Below are 8,588 nucleotides of genomic sequence, written 5' to 3'. Positions count from 1 at the left end.
TTGCGACTTGAACAGAGGTAGGTTTGGTCAAAAAACAACATTTCAGACAAAAAGCTGATAAAAAGGCATGTTTATGTCTGATATTTTGAGCTTCTCATACTCCACTTCTTCATGTTTGAGACGATAGCAGTCTGTTTCTTTGATCAAAGAGTTGCGTACTCTTTCAAAACATGCGGAGGGGTCTTCCTTACCGTATAACACCTTAAAACACGGAAACCCGGAAAATTCTGTGTTTGGCGGGGAAGCGTTTTTTCATAAAACACGGAAAATTCCGTGTTTGGCGGGGAAAGAGTTAAACATAAATAGTTTTCAGTTTTAGTGCAATTGTAGAAATGTCGTATTCACAGTCAGTCATGATTAATGATTTAATCAATGGGTGAAAGTGTCAAATAACAGGATGGTTAATGAGATTAAGCAAGTAATATTCGGCTGGTCATGTGATTCTAACCCAGATAGCAATAAGTCGGCGGTCCGCCGGCGGCGCGCCGGCGGCAGTAGAAGCGGCAGAATGGCGAGATCGCAAACACGTTCGACGGCGGTCCGCCGGCGGCAGCCGCTTTTTAAAAGCGGCAGCCGCCTTCCTACCGCCTTCGTTCCGCGGACGGCCCGCTGGCCAGCCGCCGCTCCGCCGCCGTTATATCGAAGGCGGACCGCCGGAGGCAAACCGCTTTTTTCGAGCGATCTGCCGCCGCTTATTGTATATATATATATATTTATTTATAGCATGCAGTTTATCAAGAATAATGATTGATCAAAGCAGACATATTTCCATTTGCCGTTTTTATTCCACATTTCAAATTACAGTAACTGTCATTGAAACAATATGTCAGATCACTGAAATATAAATAACAGAAAAATACAAACATATATACACCCAAAGAAAATGCAGGTTTCCAATTAAATTTTGGTAAAAACAAGCAAAAAAAAAAACACTTTTGTAAAAAACACTATTGTAACACTTACAACAATTGTAAATAATATAAAGAGGTCAGCTCTGGGATGAAAAGAATTACCAGTAAACATAAGCAATGAGGATATTTGGTACCAAATAAAGTGCAGGATATCAAATAAATTGAGGTATAACATCATATTTACAAGTCATTTCTAACAATAGGATAAGTGGTAATAATTTAGAGTAAAGCTCTGGAGTAGAATATGCCATTATAACTGCAATGCTGACCTGTGGCACAAGGATTTACAAGCTATATTTAACAATAGAATAACAGTTAAGCACACTGATGGAATGAAAGTAGATTTTTTGGTACTAGTGAAAGTGCAATATCAAAAGGTATGAAATAGTACAACCAAGCTATTTTTAATAGAATAACAGTTAAGCACACTGATGGAATGAAAGTAGAATTAACTGGTACTAGTTAAAAGTGCAATATCAAATATCAGAGGTATGAAATAGGATTTACAAACTATAATAGAATCGTTAAGCACTGACGGAATGAAATAAGCCAATACTAAAGTCACGGTAAGTAGAATATTTGCTACCAGATAATGTGCAAATATCAAGTATTAGATGTATAATCTAGGATTTATAAGCTATATTTAAAAATAGAATAGTTAAGCACTGTAACAATGAAATAAGCAGCAAATTGTATATTAAATAATTGAGATCTTTGGTATCAAAGAATGTGCAGGATAATGTAAAGTTTTACATTCAACTTAAACATGACAATAAGTGGGAACAAATGCAATTAACAGCAGAAAATCTGGCTGTTGAGAACACAGTCAATCACAATGTCTGGAGTGGTTGGGGTCTGGTTTTCCTCGACCTCCAGAATGAGGCAGTGCAAATTGGCACATCTTCAGTGATTCCTCGTGCGCCTGTATAAAAAGACAAACCATCCCATATTCATCCAAGGAGCTGCCCTGAAGGCAGGGTCATGAGAGGAAAAAAAAAAACATCCCATATTCATCCAAGGAGCTGCCCTGAAGGCAGGGTCACGAGATGGGGAAAAATAAAAAAAAAAACAGCAATTTCTAGTGAAGAGTGTGGATTGAGTGAGTTTAGTCTGACACTTTTAGCAGGGGTGTCGGTAGTCAGCCTAGGTTTGAGGGGTCGGCTGTGGGTCCCTCTCAGCTGTGCGGCGCCTTTTTCCACCTTCACGGTCAGCTGCTCCTTTCAGGTAACGCGTAACGTTAACCTGGATCGCCTCATCAGTGGCATCCTGGGTTGCCGAGTTCTTCCGGATGGCTCCTGTAGAAAATAAAGATCTGTCATTCCATTTGATTGGCATAAGGTCATACACATCTACTTAAATATAAAAAAAAATAGCCAACTTACTTTGAACAATGGTCTTCAGGAACATGTCTCTAAAACATGCTTTTTCCCCTGCACCAGTCCAGGTTGTGTTAATGGAAAGGCGATTAGAGAAGATACTCTCAAGCATTCGCCACACAGTTGTCTTGAGGTCCCTCCCACACTTGATTGCCAAAAACCGAAGCTGAAAGAAAAAAAAAAAAAGGGTTACAAATTACATTTCTCTGAAGCTTCTCATAAATTTAAAATGTGACCGGCTGTGGATTCAGACTGTAGAATATGCAGTGTACAATCTTAATTTTAGATAACCCTATGGCGTTATACATATATATATACATCATTGTTTTGTTAGAAAAAAAACACACAAGTTATACTTAGTCTTTCTAGATGTAAAGCTTTGGCTAACTACTGTATGTAGTTAATAACATTTCTACATGTAATGTTACTAGCAACATTGCTTAACCTCAGTGTGTACTGTAAGGAGGGCAAAACAGCACGTGTTAGCTAACACTTTCTAGCCACTCTAGCTACTGGACTAGCAGCATACTGCAAGAACAATGGTGACTAACTTAGATATTTTAAAAACAATGTAAACATAATATTGCGTTACACAAAAAGGAAACATGTACTTACTTAAACGATGGTAGTCGATGACTTTGCTAACTGTAGGCTGTTGAAACTAGTACTGAGTCTGACTGTAACTCGTGATTGAATGGCAAACTTCTTCTTCTTTCTTCTTCTTTCTTTTTTTTTTTTTGTTTTTATGGCGGTTGGCAAACCAACTTAACGGTGCATTACCGCCACCGACTGGGCTGGAGTGTGAATCAAGAGATATTGGAACTTAGCTTAAAAAAAAAAAAAAAAAAAAATTAAATCCTTTTGTCTAAGTCTATGTCTCTCAGATACTTAATAACAAAGTGATAAATGTTACTAGATGTTTTCCCTAATAAACCTTGCATTGTGAAATTATTCTGATTGATCATGAATGGCAAACTGAACCGAATGTGCTCTAGTCATATTGTTACGGGAGGGGCCTGCCTCGGTGGGTCCAGTGCGTCATCGAGCCACCGTTTTAGCCCCGCCCAAAAGAATCCTGAACACAGCACTGGTGCAAAACTGTTTAACGGTTTAACTACACAATTCAGTACTTCACAGTCCACAGTGCAATGTGTTTTAGCAATAAATTTTTACCATGTATAGTGTGTTTGGATTATTTAATTTTTATTGCCTTTACAGGGACTTTCACACTTTCTTAAACATTAGTACAGGTCGTAATTGCAAATGAATCCCTTACCTGTAAAAGGTAAAATAACAAAAAAAAAAAAAAAAAAAAAAATCGAGGTTGGAAAAAAATTACAGACAAACGAAATTTCTGCGCAACTGTGAAACCAGGGGAGAAAGCTTTTTCATTGAGTTTATCCTTCACGTCAAAACGGGGACAGATGTCTTTCACTGTTCACTGATAGTCAGGCATTGGTGAAAAGTCTAACTTCATCAATTTATTCTGCTAAATTTTTCATACCCTGTATTAAATATCTATTTTTAAACCTAATCAGAATCAGAAAGATATTTATTGCCAAGTAAGTTTTACAAAAGGAATTATTCTTGGTTTATTGGTGCATGTCTCAATGTGCATCAATCAAAGAAATATAAACAATTTTCACCTAAGTGCATAAATAATTCAATATATTTTACATATATTACTGTATAATCGCTTCAGAGTTTCAAAGTAATTTAAATGTCATTTCCTAAACCTTACCTTATCATGGAATCAAGAGTCAAGAATCTGTTATAAACCCTAATGGCTTTGGAGCAAAAATAATAATAGCCAAATGGCTGGTCGATTTTGAGAGTCAAGCTGTGACTGTATTTCAAAGCGGCTTGCCGCCGGCCGGCCGCGGTCGAATTGCCGCCGGCCGGCCGCGGTCGAATTGCCGCGAGGCAACCGCCAGAGAAATGACGCGGGCGGCCCGCCGTCTGACCGCCGGTGGCATCTCGCAAGAAATGGGCGTGACGAATTCGGCGGCAAACGCTGGATCACCGCCAGTGGGACGCACCTATAGCCGACAGCTTGGGGACAGCGGCAAAAAGAAGCCGTGCGGACATTTTTTGCTATCTGGGAAAATGGTCGCCTCCATGTGCGAACCCTCTCCTTGTAGAATAAAACGCTGTTTATAAGATTACTAACATGACTGGAGACTTCATTTTAATGTGAGTGCTCACGATTTTGCAAAATTACAATTCATGTATTTAGGAGCTAAACTTTTTTAAATGAGGAATAAATTATTGAGTGCACCATAAAATATGAAGTAAATTCTACATTTTTATTCAATTTAAACATGCAAAAATCAATGTTCTAGCTTAAAAGTAAATATTATTGTTGATGCCATGCGAGGTTCGGATGTGTGATGCTTTTTACGTCATAAACCGGTGAGATTCGATACACCCTGATTCATAACTGTTCTATGAAGTCAACATGTCATAGAATTAAAAATCCTTGACCTCCGGAGACATTAATCGACACTTAGGTGCTCAAGCTGAAGCCCCTCCGCAGGCCTTGAGCCCGGGACTCAATTTGGAAAAATATGGATTTACATTATTTTGTGTGTCCTTGTTGAATGGGACACGTTCCTTTTATACACACGAAAAATGTGGTTCGGGATATGGATGTAGGCTCTGTTAAATTATAGAGAATGTAAGTATTATTGATTATTTTCATCTGCTGACACACAAATCATGGCTAGTATTAACAGCGATTGAATCGGCAACCATCACATTTACAGGTCATCAATGGCTTTGAAAAATGTAATTCATTTATTGAAACATGAAAAAATTAAACCAAATATATTTCTAAATTCAAATTACACTTCAAACAAAACAAATGCAAATATAATCAAAATAACGAAGTGCTCCCTTCCACCAGCCCCTTATGCAGTGACTTAAACAATAAAAATAATAATAATAATTGACAAAATGAACCATGACCTCTAGAAAATATAACACAAATCTCATATTGTTTTGTTTCAACAAACAGCTTCCACAGCGACTGTCAAGAATATTATTTGATGCTCTGTCCTTTCAGAATTAGAATTTTAACTTTATTACCATCTGCTGGTGAAATGAATTTGGACTTTGAGTTCAGTAGTGGTATTGAAATGTCTTGGCACAATGACCAAATTCTTTGGAAAATAGCAAATTGTGCTTTGCTCCACTTTCTTTACAAACAATACACCCACCGTTTGCGTGCCTACACCCTCAGTAGTGCAAACACTCCCACCCACGCCCATTTGCGCTTGCACAAAAATTGCACTTAGAATTAGCGCTCTACCGAAAATTGGATAAGGCGTTGCACACAGTCGTAGCACGCTGTGCACTCATGGAAATAGAGCCCTTTGATTTTGAGCCTGGTGTTGATGGAGCAACCTTTCAAAACAAAACATCACAACTTGCTAAAACCATAGAAACCACCTTATTCAGCTCTGGCTTAAAAACTGGATTAAGTCCTTAGAGAGATTTGATTTACATGCTGGATTGGAATGTCACAAGACAGACATAACAACACACATCAAGATCTATGTATGGGCATCCCAGCAAGAGGAGGCAAGGAGATGCATATTAAAGATAACCATTGCTGTGCAGCTCTAGGCAAGACCAGGTTTATCTCTTAGAGGCCATGATAATGATGATAATGATGATGATGATGATGATGATGATGAGGGAATCTTTGCTCAACTTCTGAAACACAAGTTGGAAGATGATCTTAGCCTGAGTAAATGTTCTCTTTCAAAAGTGATTATACTTGTCTGCAAATTCAAAATGGAATCCACAATCTATTCAGTGATTCTCTTAATCGTGGAATTGCACAAAACATCAATTCACTTTCAAATAGTCATTCAGTCATCATGGATATGTATCCAAAATGTATTGGGAAAGGAACAGGAATCAAGCCTTCTGAGATGTGTTGATCATGGTCTGATAGTCCATGAAGAATTTGTTGGCCTATATGAAGTGTCTATAATATCAGAACCCTAATAAATGTTATGAAGGATGTATTGTTCAGACTCAACTTATCCACCACTGGGCTGAGAGGGCAGGCCTATGATGGTGCATGGCATGAAAGTTTTCAGCAGCATGAGACATCATTTAACCCTTTAATGCATACCTCACGTCTACAGTGACCCGGGACCTCATTCCACCCCTGTACCTCATCTATTTTTAGGAGTTGTTCCCACACCTCTTTAGTATTCCTAAACCTTTCTTTTCTGAAGTAGTGAGTTCTTTCTTTCTTTTTTTCTCTTTAAACATTGTATTTATTGGGTTCCGTAGTTTAATGCCAATACAACATACAAAATTGACCTTAACAGACCTCACCCATACAACACATGAAAACAAAAAAACTAAAACAAAACAACAACAACACATTCCCAACCCCCCAACCCACAGTGCCAAAAGTAAACCATGAATAAATAGAACAACTAAGGAAAGTTAGATTTTTTTGTTGAGACTTTTGTACTTTGCCCTGTTGTTATTCCCAGATAAGAGAGGAAGTTGCTCCAGTATTTTTGAAACACCTCTTGACGTCTCTTGATTTCTTGAAGAGAAATGTTATTTTTTTCAATTGGTACATAAGAGGATGCTTCCTTTGTCCGCATGGAGGTGATGGGAGGTTCAGGAGCCTTCCACTTCAATGTTATACATTTTGTGGCTGCTAGAAGGGCCATCCTAAGGTTGATGCCCTTTTGTTCACCGAGTATCAATGTGTCCCCTAACAGGATAAGCCTGGGCTCCAGGGGCATGTCAGCATACTAACAACTATGGCAAAAATCTCCTTGACCCCTTTCCATTATGCCTCCAAATCTGGACAGGACCAAAGCATATGTAAGAGACTCCATCTGCCCACTTTGCTCTGAATAGGTACTTTTAAAAGTGTGTTTTAAAGAGACTTTCACTTGAATGCTGTCATGATCAGCTTTTGCGGTCCATCACCATTTGAGCCATCTCCATATGCTCAAATCAGCCTAGTTAGACTTTGTTTCTTTTCTTCCACCTTATGCTGGGCCAGGGCTCACTTTGACTCCAACTTTAGCTGGGCTTTGGCCATCTTTAACTCTTCTTTGGCTCTCTTTTTCTTGGCCCTTTGCTCATCCTTGACTTTCTGTTCCATCTGCAGCTGTGTGAGGGTGCAATTTCACTCCTCCAAATTTGCCATATTATCATTCAAAGATTCTTCCAGCTGCCTCATCAAGTCCTTTAAGGTGAAGGTCATGAAGTCCCACTTTTGAATTTGTTCTTGTAGCTGCTGGACATTGGCTTCAGCCTGGCTATTCTGTTCAAGCAGCATGCTCACCTGCTGCTTCCAGTAGACTGGCAGCCGATCATCAGAGAACGAGTCATTGTTGAGTGCGTCATCATCATATCTGATTTGTGCAGTAATCAATAGTCATCTGTGGATAAGTGTTTTTATACCCTTTAGTCACTGATGTCACAAACGCCCTCTCTGACAGCATAGAATCTAACAGTACTCATGAAGATGCAAGAGCACAAGAGTTATGTTGCCAAAGTTACTAATTTCCTGCTATGAGGTAAACAGGGAGACATATTTAACAACAAAAACCATGACTAAAAGCTGTTGTGTAGTTTTTTGCACCTCAAACAAAGCTAAAAATTGGAAGAAAAAAAAATATTGCATCTTCATTTATATTATATTTCATATCTCTTGGCAATTCAAAATATTAGCGGCACGCTCAAACTATACAGAGCCCCTTAGAGGACCGGTCGGGAATTTTTTTTCTGAAATTGCTTTGTGCTCCCTCGCAATAAATTTACCATGGTTTTACTACAGTAACTATATTTTAACCATGATATTCGTAGTGAAACCATTGTGATAATACAGAAAAATGTAAACTGGTTATAAAATTCACAATTTTGTGGTTATTATGGTTTTATTATACAAATTCCATAGTTAAACTATGATTTTAATTATATTGTAGAGTGTAGTAACCATATTTATATATATTTTGCAAAACTTATTGCAAGGGCGGCAAATGTTGTTGAGAGGGTGAACAAATCTTATTGTAAGGGAATGCAAAACTATTTCAGAAAATAAAAATTACACTAATATAAGTATTGACCATTTTCATTTTATAAATAAAAGAATTGACTCACAGCAGGTACTATAATAACTTTAAATTTTATAGTTTTTTTTTTTCATTATAGATGCTATATAATTCAGTTGAAAAGGCAGAGAGCTGAAACAAAATAGTTTTGGGTTAATTTTGGTCAGTCAGGTATTTCTGTAACGATGTTGCGCTAGCAAACA

General features: G+C 37.9%; 1 long non-coding RNA gene across 1 annotated transcript; it reads right to left on the bottom strand.

Moving 5' to 3' along the window:
• Window positions 1-751: 751 nt before the first annotated feature.
• Window positions 752-3,022, bottom strand: LOC127641280 (uncharacterized). Its single transcript, XR_007970151.1, has 3 exons — window positions 2,903-3,022; window positions 2,294-2,453; window positions 752-2,206 (listed from the first exon to the last, which is right to left on the bottom strand). It is a non-coding gene; the product is annotated as an uncharacterized LOC127641280 (long non-coding RNA).
• Between the last annotated feature and the right edge of the window lie 5,566 nt (window positions 3,023-8,588).

The sequence above is a fragment of the Xyrauchen texanus genome, chromosome 50 (assembly GCF_025860055.1).
Source record: "Xyrauchen texanus isolate HMW12.3.18 chromosome 50, RBS_HiC_50CHRs, whole genome shotgun sequence".
Taxonomy (NCBI): Eukaryota; Metazoa; Chordata; class Actinopteri; order Cypriniformes; family Catostomidae; genus Xyrauchen; species Xyrauchen texanus.
The sequence above is the reverse complement of the archived record's forward strand: the minus strand, read 5'-3'. Positions and strand labels throughout refer to the sequence as shown.